Raw genomic sequence first — 16,648 nt, 5'->3', positions numbered from 1 at the left:
ATTACTGGAGACGAGACGTGGGTTTATGAGTACGACACGCAATCCAGACATCAGGCAAGTGAATGGCGTTCACCAAATGAGCCGAGACCAAAAAAACCACGTCGTTTTCAGTCAAAAAAGAAGGCAATGCTGACGGTTTTCATGGATTACAACGGTGTAGTGCATCATGAATTTTTGCCAGAAGGCCAGACAGTAAACAAAGAGTATTATTTGGGCGTTATGAGACGTTTGCGTGAAGCAATTCGCCGAAAGAGACCAGAAATGTGGGCAGAAAACTCGTGGATTTTGCACCATGATAACGCACCGTCGCACAGTGCTATCATTATTCGTAATTTTTTGACGAAAAATGCAACAAATACCATCCAACAGCCACCGAATTCACCTGATTTGGCTCCCTGTGACTTCTTTCTGTTCAATCGAGTTAAAAAACCATTACGGGGAACGCGTTTTAGCAGCCGAGAGGAAGTAATGGAAAAATCGCAGGAAGCACTGATGGACATACCGAAAACCGAATATAAAAAATGTTTCGAGGATTGGATCAAGCGCTGGCATAAGTGTGTTGCAGTCGATGGGGATTACTTTGAAGGGGACAATATAGATTTAGATGAATAAACTTGTATTTTTAATTTTCTGAATAAATTCCGGGAAATTTTTGATCAAGGTAGTATAAGATTGTAGAGATAGACTGCAAGACTGACAGGTTTAAATGGTCATTTTTTCCAAGGACAATAAGAGACAAGAATGCTTGTAATCGAAATCCTCCACTAGTTGGTTCGACATAATAAGTATTAGCCTTCAAGTTAGCGACTGCGCATGGCTATACTAGTATATTTATATATTTTTTTGCTGGTTCCCCCCACCTTTCCCCATCCATTTGAAAAACCCTAACCCCCTTATCCCTTACCCTTTCCTTCTGGTGCTGCACCCCCTGCCACACACCTTTTTGGTGGCTCTCAGGGTATTGATGTAGATGTACTCGCAGTGCGTTGTGCCCGTGTCATCTGTCTTACGGGCGGCTAACGTGGTGAAGCGATTAAAACACAAATATGAATCGCTCTCCGTCAAAAAAAAACTTTTGTTGAAGTTCAGCAAAGGCAATCCTTTTTCCAATCGTCCCTTCTGGATAATCCCGAAAGAAAAACACCTCAGCAACTGAGGTCCTGAAAGAAAGAAGAAACGACATTCGAGAATTCAAAATAAACAGGAAAAGAGGAAAAAACACGTATCCGAGGTGACCTTCACCCAACTGTTTATTTACTCTAGTGAGATTTTATGAGTCACCATGATAAAAAAAGTGTTTTTTATAATTTGCGAAAAATCAACATCCGTGTAGTTTTGTAAAAATATGGGTGATTTTTAACCCATCCGACTGCTCGATTTTGCCCAGTGAGGAAAGATTCCATTTTTTTCGAGAGAATCATTTCGGGACACTAATAATCTTTTCGAAACGGTAATTACGTGGGAGGAAAGGGAAACGATTGCATTTGATTTACATGTCGGGGGCGGTTCACTATAGGTGTAAATTTTTTATGTCTAAATAGTGTTCTATGTGAAGCGATCCGAAGGCCTCTCTCCCCCACGTGGTTACGACGAGGGAGCCATCGGACGCCTTCTTCCCCATAAAAATGCCACATGGCCTACGAACCTTCCCTCCGTTAGTTGAATTCGCGAGAGAAAACGTCAAAACACCAGTCCTCTCCAATTTCATTCTCTCTCGATTGACTTTCACACGCGATGCCTTGCCCCACCTTTTTTTTCGAGCTTGAAATTTTTTCCCTAACGGCTCGCAAATCGGAAATTTTATGCCTCGTTCAGCTTCCTTTCGAATATCTCTGATGAAAACTGCGTGCCATACCGAGGAGAAGTGATTTCGGGCAATAATTTAACAAAAAACATTGATCAAATTCCAGTTATGTTGATACGAAAAGGTGGCATGCTTTGGAAAAATCGTAAATAGCAGGAAATCCGTAATCTAGTTTTTGGAAAGTGGAGTTAGCCATCAATTCTTGGCGGATAGAGTAATATTTTTCTTTTTTGTTTTTTTTTGCGATTCATCAAGGAGTTGATGCTCGTGTTGGGAGTGGACCCATGGGGATTCTCTACCACTTTCAATGAGATCATTAAAAGTGTCTTTGAAGAATTCTAAAAAAGTAGGAAAACACCGAGTGTTGCTCGGTTACCAATTGTTATTGCTCAGATGAATACGCGGTGATCCTGTTTCAAACTAATCATCCATTTTTTCTCTTTTTTCTGATTATCAATTTTGATTTAGGTTTAATCACGTTAAATAAATCGCCGAAAGAAATTCGCTGGGACTAGGATTTAATTGAAGTTGCGATGTTTTTCGTCTGGGGCAGTGATCGGACGTCCGCTGCGTGTTTCATCAACAATTATGGCTTTTTCAGGCTCGCAATCACGAAATTTTACTATCCATCGATTCGCAGTAGACCTATCAACAGCATCTTCACCATAAACAGCCTTTAATTGACGATGAATCTCAGTAGGAGTCATTTTTCAGCAGTTAAAAATTCGATAAAAGCACGCTGTTTAACTCGCGTTGACATAGCACTAGAAGACGTGTCCTTAGTTCTGCTTCTCGAAATACACTGGATGAATGTAACGACCTCAAACATGCGTATGCGTGTTGAGGGGAAATGTTACTTCCACATGCCATCAGGAGTGCTTCTGAAGGTGATTTCGTCTGTGGTCTACAAGCATGTGTGTATTAGTTTTCAGCCTACCCTCGTATAATACAGTATTATAAATATTCGTTCATAAGAAGTCGGTTAGCACGGAATAATGTACGACCAAGAGCGAGTTATCATTCAAATTCGTCAATATCATCTATAAAGCCCGTATCATGGTACGTATGGATTCCTAAACTTACGATTAATTACGTTCACAGAATTTCCCCTCATATTTACGTTTAGACATCATTCAATGCGTGAATACGTTTTGAAGTACTTAATATATTTATTGCTTCCAGACTTTTATACTTAAGTGTTATGTTCCGAAAGCCAACAATGATAAAAATGTATTGCACATAATTTGAGGTTATCTTGGATATTAATTTTTTGGTATAATTCAAAAGACTCAAATCAAAAGTCTATTATTTTGTTTTTTCTTAATATGTCTTCAATATTGACATGTGAACAAACTTTTGGCTTTCTTGATACATTACTGCCTTCTTTCTTGAAGTAACAAATTTTAAAAGAAAGACAATTTAGGCCACTGCTATGACCGAAGTAGCATATTGTTCTGAGATACCTTAATGACAGAAAAATGTATATTTCCGTAACAATGAGCATCGTTGTAACTACGGGAAAAATACTGCAATGACAAATTTTGTTTTCCTAGAACCGTCAAGTTCATGTGTTGGCTGTATTTACATACGAGTATTTACGTGTATACGCGTGCACACTAATGAATAGCCCACACATAGGCACTAAGCTGACAATTTCTTCCCCCTCTTTGAATTTTCTCTGCATTCGCTCCTTGCAGAAACGGAACGCACGAATTCGTATCTATGCTAGGGATTCGTGTCGGCGCCGGCGGCGATCGTATTTCGACGAACCTAGGCTTCAATTTCACGAACCTTCGTTCCATCATACGTTTCGAGTGAGAAGGCAGGGCCTTTTTGTCAAGTTTCGCCCGTCACAGTCATCCGAACAATGAGAGAATGGGTGGGCGTGGTTGAAACGTGTCAAAAACTCCTGTCATTCCGCTGGAAACGCTAGAGGATATGGGATTGACGTTCTGATTCGATTACCTGTGAAGAAGGATGCTCAATGATCGTCCCCACGCGTTTGGCGTATGGAGAGCCCTTGCGGTACATCACCCATCTGATAAGGGATCATCCCATATATTACGCCGTTCTCCGGAGGATTTTAGTCCGGAAAAAGTATCGTAATGTGTGATTATTTTACTCGGGTCTATTGGAACGCTTACGTACTCTCTACCGCTGGTTCAAGGCTCAAATATAAGGGACAGCGCACATAAATGGCGAAGTATTCAGTCGAAAAATTGAACGGAATTACGTTGTCCATCTCTCATGTTCCTATGTCCGTCCTCGTGATTTCATGGCGCACGACGTCAGAATCCGGACTGAAATGGCAGATCACGGGAGATATCCGCTCTATGGACGTACAGTTGAATGGTATTCAGGGGGCACGAGTGGTACATACTGCAAAAGGGAGTGATGGGAGTTAATGGCATTGTGGATTCAGGCGGAAAGAACTCGATTTTCGCGCGAGTTGGATGTTGCACTCGCGGAATAGGCTGTTTTCTCACCCAGCGCGAGGTGGAGTATTTCAACCGTGCGGTTTTTACTCTCGTTCCACTTGAATACCACAGCCGGCATCATTAAACTTGCATATATTTTATCGGGATGCAGAAGAAGCGTGATGTGATATAATAGGGGTTGGTAAAAGCTAATGGACGAATCGGGACATGGGGGAGAGAAAAGTCAGGGGGGGTAAAAAATATATATCGTACATGGTTAATTATAAAAGTAATGCGCATATATTGTGACGCGACTATCCATAGCAGCGCGGCAAAGGCGGTCGGTAAATGTGGTGGGGGGTCTGCCCTTCCAACGCAACCGGTCGTCAGTTTGCTACGAGCAGTCTGAGCGAAAATACGTGCCTCCGCGTGAAGTGTGTTTTTCGACTTTGTAACACGGCGCGATGGAGCGTTGCGTTGTAGATGAGCATGGCAATTGCCCCCAGCCACTCGTCCATCGTTCCCAACTTCCTGGCCCGGAGCACCCCAGCGGCCCCCCAGCCCCCTTAGTATTTCGAATTGGCCCTGTGCGACTTTTTGTGTTTCCCTGACTGAACGAGAAAGCTGAAAGTAAGCACTGGGAGACAGTGGAAAACACCCAAAAGTATGCTACTACGTTCCTGAGAGACATTCCCGTCAAGGTGTTTCAGGGCGCCTTCCAGGCGTGGCAGGCACGTCTCCGCAAGCGTATTGATGCATTGGGAGAGTATTTAGAAGAATTATAAGCATTTTAACAAATAAGATCAATAAATATATTTTTCGCAGAAAATGAGCATTACTTTTATCTTAGAGCCTGTATTATGTGGATATCCCCTATGGTAGTGAGGAGAATGGCTATTTGTTGCGTTTCTTATAGAATTGGATAACTGCCAATTATGATTACCATTTGTTCTGCCTCTCCTCCCCTTCATTGAAATGCAGCTCGTCATAATCGTCATCATCTTAATGGTCCATACGACTTCATCTCTTTACTTCCTCATTCATTTAATTCTTCCTTTATGACTATGTCATATCATACGCATCTCGAAGGAGCATCGATCTTCACGGAACAACCTTCTGGTGAAGGGCAAACGATCAAGTCACTTCATGAAAAACATCCTCTTCTGACTTCCGTAGTGTCAGCATAATTTATGGCTGCTGCTACAATGTATGCGGTAATTGCTTCATTGCGGTATTATTATAATTTACCATTGAATTATCAATTTCCGTTAATGGGATTTTTGTTTTGCCGCAATCGGAAATGGATGTTTTTCAGAACAGAAGGGAAAATTAAATCTTTCTAACTTTTATAGGAGGGTCTTTGCAGTGAATGCGTTCGGAACGTAATAGTGAGTGGGTAAGACTAATCATTCTCCACACCAAAGTAGAACTTAATTACGTGATGCCGTGCGATGAGTTAACTGCATAATCTCTGCTTGTACTTCATGCATTCCGTTGAAAAATATTGATGCATTTTTTTAAAAGCGAATAATTGGTTGCTTTATTAATGTTTTGATTCCCGGACTAGATTTGCCGAAGAAACCTATAACTGAAAAAATTAACTCTAAAAATTGCGTGGTATATTTTAAATTACTTATGTATAAAGTATATTATCTAGTTTATTAACTTATTTTTTGCCGCAAGTGCAGCGTATTTCGGGCAATGGTCAACTTCAGAAATAGGTACGTTGTGTTGTTAAAGATTCATCGATGATTATGAAAGGATCGATTAATTACACTGGATTCCTGGTTTCTTTCATTCCGACTACGATTGCACCCAGCCCCTGAATCCTAGTATTTACATTGAGATGAACAATGTTTTTTAAAGAGATTTTCAGGTTAAAACCCTGAATCCACGTTGATGTGAAATTGAATAATATGGAATTCTGTTTAGCCTTTAGAAACGGAGGAGAACCTTTCTTGGTACTTTTGTTATTGTGTGTTATATTTTACTTAATAAGTTCTGTTAATTATTTATTAATGCCATAATAGTAATATTGTCCTGATCACCATTTTTTTCATTAAATGACGGAATAACTGCCACAATACTGGTCGTGACTTTGTGTTGAATATTGTGGTCACCCCGGGTAGTAGTCATCGGTCATTTTTGTATTTGATTCCGATGTAGGCCTGATGCATTTTATGAGATATTGAAGAACCCAAAGCATATAATAATTGTCACCCTTTAATAATAATTTTATTGATATTAGTATATTTTTCCAGAGAATTACGAAAATTATTTTATCATAGCATGTGCTTCTCGAAGATCAATAAAATAGTTTAAATTTCCATGGTTAAAGTCGTGTTCGATCCCTCATAAAATCATTTTAACTTCGTGTTTCATAATCAGGTTGTTGAATTACATTTTGACGATTTTATGAAAATTTAAGGGAATTGCATAACAAACGCTCTCTCTGGAGAGAGCGTCACTGTTGAGGTCAGTGCTCAGTCGGGAGAAGCATCCGATTTGTTCAAGTAGCACTGTGCAAGCGCCTCAGAATATTCTTACCATCGAAATTCGAAAAATCGGAAAATTGAAACAACTCTGTACTTTTGCGGCGTGCAAGTTAAACCATTAGCCATAGACTTTTTTATGTTGAAATCTTTGGGAGAAAATTCTCAACGTTAAGGAGGCGTGAAGCCTTTGATCCAAAGGAGGACATTTCCCAATCGAAGAGGCATTGTGATTAATCGTACCATACGAATGGTGTGGTTCGGCCCCCTCTCTGTCCCCAGTTCAATCGATAGATCGTAGGTGGAAGAAGGGACCAACTAGCCTCAATCTTCCCCTAATAATGATATTTTATTCTTACGAGTATAATTGATATGTGGACTTTTTGATTGCTCTTATAAGTATTAAGTCACTAAATGACCTTGTGTAGGTCGGTGCGGAATCTAATTATTTATCATCAAGGACAGCGGCGTAACTAGGTTATCGAAGGCCCCACGCAGGAAATAATTGCCCTCCCAACCGTCGGAAGATTTGGCGACTCTCTAAACACGTAATTAGTGCAGCGACTTTTAAAGCTTTGCTGTTGTGTTCTGTAATGCTTAATTTGAAAATACCAACTGATTAAATAATTCCACTTTACTGTAAAAATAAACTACTTTAATGCATGCGTATATGAAATGGGCTTAAAAACTAGAGGTATTTATTTCCTGCCTTACGGCCCCCAAAATTGTGGCGTCAATGCCCCCCCCCACAGGTACGCCGCTGTTCATGGAGTTATGTGGAGTGATATCAATGGTCTTGACTTCTGTAGGGCTCTATCCTCTTTAGTAATTTTTATTTTTTGTTTCTCATCTACTTAGGCATTAAACTTCGAAAGCTTATTTTGAAAATGTTATCTTTATAAACGCTAGTGGCGTTAAAATATTGGATTTGGCATTGAAATAGCTTTGTTTCAATTGAGTTAATATCCGCAGGATATGAACGAAGTTTTCTCATGCTCTAAAATAGTAGCGCTGTTTTAATATTTAAAGTGATTTATGGGTGTTCATATTAAATGAGTTTGTGATTTTCCAGAGACTCGAGTTAAGTGTGTGGAAAATTACAAACTAGATTTAATATGGACATCAAACAATTCCACGAAGTGAAGCCTGAAAGTTTAGACTACGTTTTATAGGTAATTTCCCGGAAATAATATGTACTCGCGATGGGATTCGTGTCAATCATCGTTAGATCAGCAGATGAGGATGGATGGCATTAAGTTTCGAATGTCACTCGGTGGGATTTAATTCTTTACCAGTAGAAACTTGATGAGGCCACGAAAGTCCATGGACATGCCTTCCACCCAACTCGAACAAGCTTGAAATCTATTTTAAATGTTGCATTTATTTAAATTTACTGCTGGGTTATTATTAGATAGGCAATTTGTTGCATTGGGATGCAAATGCTCCAATCGGAGATTAGCTCTTGGGCATTTGTGCGCTGCATGCGGTAACGGGTGTGGATTATGATACTTTCATCCCGGGAAGAGAGGTTCGGTTTAACGGCCAGACACATTGCAAAGTTTCTTCAGGATTTCTTGAGGACGGGCTCACTATTCACTCTTGCCATTCCCCGAATCTACCCCCAAAGGGAGAATTGAGGGCAAGGTCGTCGTTTGGCAACAGCTTCGTTACTGCTGTCGGCGGACATCTGGAGATGGCCTCGCCTTGGCAATATGGCAGCATTTTTAGCGAAGCTGCAACGCGCGTCCGATCTAGAACCTTCTTTGCGTATGGCTATTTTTTTACCAATCCGAAACAATAATTACCGCTGATTCACCCGGGGAAGGTCGACCTGTTGCGGAGGAAGGCTTCCTAATGTCAGCTGGGGTCTCCCTTAGTTTCGTGGCGTGGGCGACTATGATGCTGTTTCTCCACCGTATATACTCTGTCACCCGAGAAAAGAAAATTTTAGTACACTGTCCGTTTGATAATGCGAAGTATAGCAACTGACAATTAGGATGGAGTGTTATGCCAGTCTAGAGTCATGCTTTTAAATATCGATAGCGTTTATGCGTACTTAAATATTCAAAAATATGCAGCTACGTCTGCGAGCTTGATCTGGCGCGGATCCAAACTAAGGGAGGTAACAGAGGAGTGAAGTTTGAGAGGCATTGGTTTATCATGTGCTTTCAGAAACTCAACCCGCGTGGTAAATTATGCGAAATGACCACGCAAAGAGATGCCTGTAATTTTTTTTAAATTTAACCGGTACCTTTCTTTGATGCAGTAGGTAAATGGCACCGCTTACCATATATTACTGCACGTTAATAGCTGTTTAATAAAATTCTTTTAAGTGAATAATAAATGATCCCTCTCTCCGCTTCACGCCTGGGTAGCTCTGAAAAAATCCACCATAGGTCATTTAATGTTGCAGTCATTTTACGGGGCAATGACTTCGCTCCTCATATGAGATGGCTGCATATTACTCCGTTCTCATCGCACATTTTTCTCATATGAAATCCGTGATTGCGCTCATATTTCGGGGTTTAATATTTTTTCAAACATCCGCAGCCTATAAATAAATTGTTCATATCGAGAAGATCATTTTTTTAGTCACGTTGCTAGCCAATTTTATAATGTTAGCAGAAAACTAGTGGTGTCATTGGTTTTCATGGGTAAAGAGACTAAGCACTCAGTAACTCATTTGAAACCTTGCCTATCACGACACTAAACATCGTAGCACCGTGAACTACGATAATATCTTTTTCAATTCCTCATATTTTATGCCTCCTTTCATCCCGTCCAGCATGCCTATTTTCTCTCCCGCCCTTCCTTCCTGGCCTGCTGCAAATTCTCCCCCTCCGTCACGGTTTTCAACATTCCATCGTGAAACAATATGCTCTGAATCCACATTTCCTGTCCTCTTTGAATTCTGCCAGCAACCGTTTTTCTTCTCCTGTCGCGTCTAGATAGCTTCCTGATTTCCATTTCATGTTTTCCATTCATTTCCACGCCCACATCTTTAAAGCCTCGAATCTAGGTTATCCTCTTGTCTCAATGTGCAACTTTTCAAGCAATGCAAAATTACACGCCACTTCAAAGGTTTCTTTTTTGTTTTTTTTTCACGTTTTTACTCGAGGTTCCTGTCATCAACTTCCTTCTCTTCGTAAAAGCTCTCTGTCTAACGCAATCCTTGTAATTTCCTCACTACTTATCCGTCTAAAAGGCGTCATACCTAAGAGAACGTTCTACCTGCTTAACTGGAAGCTTACGACTTAATTTTGAGTCTCAAAGCCGTGTTTCGTCTTGTGCCGAAATGCGAACCCTCGTATGGAAATATAGCTTCATGCATTTCATTGAAGCAATCTCGGAACGTTTCTACGTAGCCACAGGCCGAAACGCTGCTGTTTTCGTGACAGTTTTCTCGAAACAGTGAAAATCTCGGCCCCAGCTTTGTGCACCGTGAGGAACGTTCAGTAGACAGCGAGCGTCTGGAAGCAAAGGCAGAGGAGACTGGAGGAAGTGGAGTGGGGTGGGTGCCTTAAAATTTCTCCTCAACCGTTCGGAGGAAGTCCTTCGTCGCGTGGGTTTCCATCCGCGGTCCTCGCCGGTGGCCACGTGGGGAACCCGCCGCGCGCTCTCGCCGAACGGTTGGCGAAAATGAGAACGAAGTTGGAAGGGAGGGGGGGGGTATATGGCGGAGGAAAGAAAAAAACGGTCCAGACGGGCGACAGTGGGGAAATGGTGGCGTCGCACACGCGAGGTCGGGACGCCGGTTCCTCTCCGAGAGCGGCTGCGGCGATGGAGGCGCGGGGTCTGACCTTGCATTCTGGTCCACGAGGCTCGCGCGGCGTGGGGAGAAAGCTATCCCTCTTCCCCCTCTATCTCTCTCTCTCTCTCTCGTTCGTTTCATTACGTACGCGTTTTCACTCTGTCGCAGATGGGTCCTATGTGCTTGGCTCCTACCGTCGTTGGTCGCGGGGCGAAAGGCGTGAAATTTTCCCGACGTTCTGCTCGAACGATCCTCCCCATGTGCGTCTTTCCCTCAACCTTCATACGAGGCATGAAATGGACAGTTGTCGTTTTCAAACGGTAGCCGTGCGAATTGTCCGTGCACCGGTTTGAAGGTACCCACGTGGTTTGCCGGACGGATTCGTTGCATGTCTCGCCGAATTTGATGATATTTCTAGAAATGTAGTGTTCTTCTGTAGCACGTTTTAGGTGCCTCTGGTCTGGCCGGGAGCATTCGAAAACTATTTTCATTCACTTCCTAAATGCAAAAAATATAATGTACTGTTTTAATGCTACCTCTTCTTATCTATATATCATATTGCGTTGCCGTTGTCGTATGGATATTAATTTATGACGTACATGAAACACGTATGTTTGATATATCTTAATATGTAATGACCACAGCTCCACTAATGTTATTCGTTGTTTCTTAGAAAAATTCAGCATTATACAATGATAAATACTAACAGTGACGTTTTTTCCCCCAGGTTGATGATTTTTATGTAAAAAATACATTTTGTTGTTAAAATTTGCATATACTACAATTGTCGCATGGCGCATATTTTGGGAACGGCGAATTATTTCAAAATTTCAATTCTTCAACTGCAATATCTGCAACTCCAACTCCGGTTAATACATATTTTATTGCATTGATATGATTATGAGTGATCTAGTTATTTAATTAAAATCATTGTCTTAACATATAGACTAATTTTTTCTATTCAAATGAACATTTTTTTGTTGCTAGCAGAGATTGGTTCGCAAGAGCTCGTTAAAAGAGCATACATTTAGGAAGAATTATGTAAAATGTGGCAAGCCATTTTTTAATCCTCTCTGTTGAGAAAACGTATTCAATGATGTTATACAGACCCTTTCAGAACATTTAGAATAAGAGACCTTGAGGGAAGAGCATCCTTAGGAATCAGTCGTTAGCCCATCGGTAACGAAAATCATCGCATGCAAAGAAACAGTTTTTCCTGCAAACGCCATTCTGTAGCACATTATAGAAATAGACTATAGAAGTTACATTTTGATTTGACGATGTGTCAGTTATAAAAATGCTGGCTTCTTAGCTAGCAAGTCGTTAAGACATTCGTCAACGTGTCTTAACAAATTCCGCGAAATCGCGCTACGAGAAATGAAAGTTAGCAATAACGAACGCACTTTTGAACGAAAAGCATGTATTATAAAGTTTCTTGTTGTAAAACGCGGAAGGTTTTTCTTCACTCAGACGTTTTGACTGGTAGATTCTTACAGGGAAAAGCATTTGAGCAGGTAACGGAAAACGTCATAATAAGCCAAGAGGTATAGAATGTCTTCCGGAGATGGTATAGTGGAAAGAGCAAAATCTACAGTCTTTCTGTAATTTTATAATTGAATTATTTCTGAATGAAATTTTTAAAAAATCTGGAGGCGCCGGGTATCGATCCCGGTACCTCTCACATGCTAAGCGAGCGCTCTACCATCTGAGCTACGCCCCCAGTTGTTGAAAGGGTGTTTCTCTTTCACTTTAATACTTGTACAGGTTCGCTCAAGGTCCGGTTAGAAAGTGTTGGAGCGGGAAGGAAATTTCAAAAATGCGGTTGCACACGTGCACCGTCGCGCTACTGTAAAGATCCTTCTCCTTCCTTTATGTTCCACTTAGTTTAAGTCGAATTTAGTTATTTCCTCCCATTTATCATTCTACTGCTACCAGCATGCTGTCCTTCCCCGAAACCTGCTCGATGAGTTTTTCCACTATTTTCCTCTCTGCAATTCCTCGCTATTTATTCGATTGAAAGCTTACACTGAAGCAGGATGATAGACGTAGATTGGAGGTTTTTGAAATGTGGGTGTGGAGAGCGTTGGATAAGGTGGAATGGACCGAAAGGAAAACAAATGAGGAAGTACTAGGTATGGTGGGCGGGGAGAGGGGATTGTTGGGAGAAATCCTAAGGAGGCAGGAAAAATGGTTGAGGGGGTATTGGCCGGCAGTAAGATGTTGAAGACAGTGATAGGGGGATAATATTAGGCAAACGAGGGAAGGGTAGAGACAGGACAGGGATATTGGACGGGATAAAGGGAGGAAGTACACAGAGATGAAGAGGGACCTGATGTGCGGTAGGTTGCTGCATTGTTTTTTGTTAGGAGTTACAACATTTTTATTTGGTATATTTGTCCATCCAAAACCTTCCTTAACTGGAAGGTTGCCTATTATATTTACTAACAATAATAATAAGTTATGATGCTCTTACTTTGACCCCGTCTTTCACCTTTTGTGCATTGATTTTATTATTCCCGAGGACCAGAAGTTTGCTCTCTGCTACCATGCTTCTTTTCGACGGCTACTTTCCCTCCCCACCCCGTCACATAATTTATAATCTTTTAACTCATGTTAATCGTTGGCTCAACCCGGCAGGAGCACCCTGTCATCTTGAGGCAGTTAACGTAAAGTATTGAGTCACGTCGTGGTCTGAGGGCTGTGTCCCACGTGCGCTCTGGAGAGGAAGAGGCGAATCGGAACGCGCAACGTTAGTAACCTATTGTCTGGAATAATAAGTTGGAATTTTTCCAAAAAAAAAGGGATGCACTGCACTCACTGAGTGGAGAACTCGAGAAGGTGTGCATCTCCGGCGGCCTGGAGTGAAATCAATCACAGTTTAAAATGATCACCTTCAAAAAGGGCAATCCCCTCCCGAACGCTTACTGCATTGGGAACACCGAAATGGAATGTGTAGACTCTATAAAATACCTAGGCGTTACTTACACTCACGATATCTCCTGGGTGAAACACATACGGGGAATATGTGAACAAGCTAACAAAAAAAAAATGGGATTTATTGGAAAAGTACTAGGTAAATTTGATGAAAAAGTCAAAGAGAAATGTTATCTTTCGCTGGATAGGCCTCAATTAGAATATGCTGCAAGTATATGGGATCCTCATGAAGTTGGATTGATTGCCGAATTGGATCGCGTGCAGCGTAGAGGAGCTAGATTTGTAAAACGCTGTTACGATAAACTTTGGGATGAAAATTCCCAGCCTAGCTCCTTCTAAATACGAGGGTCATCCGGAAAGTAGTACCCGTTCGTGCCGCATGAAGTGCTGACGACGCGAGTAGCCGCTGGACGAGGTCAGATAGCTTCAGTGGCTTGTCTGCCTTCTCTGAGCCAAGTTGCGTGACGCTAGCATTGCCTGTGTTGTTTCTGTGATTGTTTACAATGTTTAAAAAATTGAGAACGCCGCCAGTTGTGAAGTGAGGGCAGTGATTAAATTCCTCAATGCAAGAAACGTTCGCCCATGTGATATTCATCGCCAATTAAAGGAGGTGTATGGAGACAATGTAATGGACGAGTCGTCTGTTCGGCGGTGGTGTCGCAACTTCAACATGGGGAGGGGGAACACACACGACGATGAGCGTTCGGGGAGACCGTCTGTCATTACAGACCAACTGGTGAGCTCAGTTGACGAATTCGTGAGGAACGATCGGCGCGTCACAATTGATGACATCTGTGAGCATTTTCCCAATGTTTCTCGAACAATTGTTCATGAAATTGTTAAACACCATCTGCATTATGCAAAAATTTGTGCAAGATGGGTCCCTCGCGTATCTCAATGAGCTGGCGGCGAAGGACTATGCAGCAGGAATACAGAAACTTGTCACACGTTATGACAAATGCCTTAATTTGCTTGGAGATTATGTTGAGAAGTAGTTTAAAGTATCCTCTTTCAAATAAAATTTTTTATGTTTGTTAATATTTACTTTTGTGTATTTATTTCACGAACGGGTACTACTTTCCGGATGACCCTCGTATTAGAGCAACTAGGCTGGGAATCACTCACGGCTAAATTATAGATTGTAGCTCTTGCATAAATTCAAAGGAGGTCTCTTTAGCAGTGATGTTGACAATGTATTATTACCCCCATCATACTACAGTAGGAGATATCTTGCTGATAAAATTAGAGAGATTAGAGGATCAAAATAAAACTGTCCGACCGCGGTAGGGTCATATTCAGGGCAAAATTATTCTGGTGCGTATTCACCCCCTGCCACATATCTTAGCGGTGGCTTGCAGGGTACATAAATAAGTAAAAAAAACTTTTTTTTAAATAGGAATAGGCTCCAAGTTCTTTCTACATGTGACATTAAAATTATCATCATCTTCACATATAATGTCCACAAGTATTATCATATTCTTCACATGCATCCTTTATATATATATATATATATATATATATATATATATATATATATATATATATATATATATATATATATATCCGTATATATATATCCGTATATATATATATATATATATATATCCGTATATATATATATATATATTTATATATGTCCGTGACCCTCGACAATAGCGAGCTTTCGCTACTAAGTAAAGGCCTCTCCTTCTCCCCCACCCCGAGAACCAACCACGTTAACATCATCACCGACACATTAAATTTCTGCCGAAATTTACGGTGGCATGCTCATTGGAAATCCCAGCCTTTCCCTTCGAACTCCCCCACCATTAACCCAGCACTTACCCGATTCCGCCCAGCCTCAGAAAACGAACCCAAACCACTCCCATCAAACCACCCAATTGAAATCTTTATCAATCTCCTTCTGACAAAGATTTCCGACAAAAAATTCATAGATTCCCTTAAGCCACCAGACAACCTTTCCCCCTCTGAGAGACAAGCTCTCAGACGTTTAACGTCAAATAAAGATATTATAATCACGACGGCGGACAAAGGGTCATCCGTTGTCGTGCTAAACAAAGTAGACTATAACGCCGAGGCATTGCGCCAATTAAATGACATTTCCTGCTATGCCCCCCTGCCCCAAGACCCAAACCCTTCTTATCAAAAGGATATTCTCTCTTTTCTTTCCAATTTCGGTCCCAAAGAAGGTCTCTCCCCCACAGACATATCCATTCTTTCACCACCTAATCCTAAGACTCCCCATTTCTATTTGCTACCCAAAATACACAAAACCAATAACCCCGGACGCCCTATTGTCTCCAGCATCAACTCACCCACAGAACGAATCTCCGCATTAATAGAGCACTACCTTCAACCGATAGCCACTTCACTCCCTTCTTACATTAAAGACTCGCACCACTTTCTGGAACGTCTACACTCAATCCCAATTCCGCACAACACAACCATTCTCATGGCCACGATAGACGTCACATCTCTGTACACCTCCATTCCCCACAAAGAAGGCTTAGAAGCCCTGAAACATTACCTCTCCCTACGATCCACACCACACACCCCATCCACAGATTTCCTCCTCGAATTAAGCCAAATCGTTCTTACCAGAAATGCTTTTCAATTCAATGACAAAATATATTTACAAATAAAAGGCACTGCAATGGGCACGCGTATGGCTCCTGCATACGCCAATCTTTTTATGGGTAAACTAGAACACGACTTTCTGCAACAACAAACCCTAAAACCACTTTTCTGGGCCCGCTATATCGATGATATTTTCCTCCTTTGGTCCCACGGACGCGAAACTTTATCCTCTTTCATTTCCTCTCTCAACTCCTCCTCCTCAGTATCATTCACTTCTTCTATATCCGACTCGAATATTACCTTCCTAGATATCGATATTCACCTCCAAAACAATACGTTTCACACTTCAGTCCACATTAAACCAACTAATAAGCAACAATATCTTCATTTCGACAGCTGCCATCCTCCTCACACAAAGCGCTCCATCCCATTCTCACTCTCTATCCGTGGCTTCCGTCTCTGCAATAACACCCCCTCCCAACAGAAATACTTGGACCAGCTGCATGAATCCCTCAGAAAATGTGGGTACCCCGAAAAACTGCTAAACAGTAAAATCCTCAAACCGTCAACACAATACACTCCCCTCCCCAAACCAAACCGCCCAAAATGCCCTATTCTTATCACCACTTTCTTCCCCGGAACACACAAAATTAAACATCTAATCCGTGACCTC

At 41.5% G+C, this 16,648-nt stretch overlaps 1 protein-coding gene and 1 non-coding gene across 2 annotated transcripts in view; one reads left to right on the top strand and one right to left on the bottom strand.

The window, feature by feature from the left end:
- The window catches only part of LOC139686885 (uncharacterized), a 763,875-nt gene that overhangs the window by 12,760 nt on the left and 734,467 nt on the right, over positions 1-16,648 (top strand). The gene's annotated exons all lie outside the window — the stretch shown is intronic.
- On the bottom strand, positions 12,112-12,184 carry TRNAA-AGC (transfer RNA alanine (anticodon AGC)). The gene has a single exon. It is a non-coding gene; the product is annotated as a tRNA-Ala (tRNA).

This window comes from Hetaerina americana, unplaced genomic scaffold (genome assembly GCF_022747635.1).
Source record: "Hetaerina americana unplaced genomic scaffold, ioHetAmer1.1.p SCAF_15, whole genome shotgun sequence".
Classification (NCBI taxonomy): Eukaryota; Metazoa; Arthropoda; class Insecta; order Odonata; family Calopterygidae; genus Hetaerina; species Hetaerina americana.
This window is presented reverse-complemented; position numbering and strand designations above follow the sequence as displayed.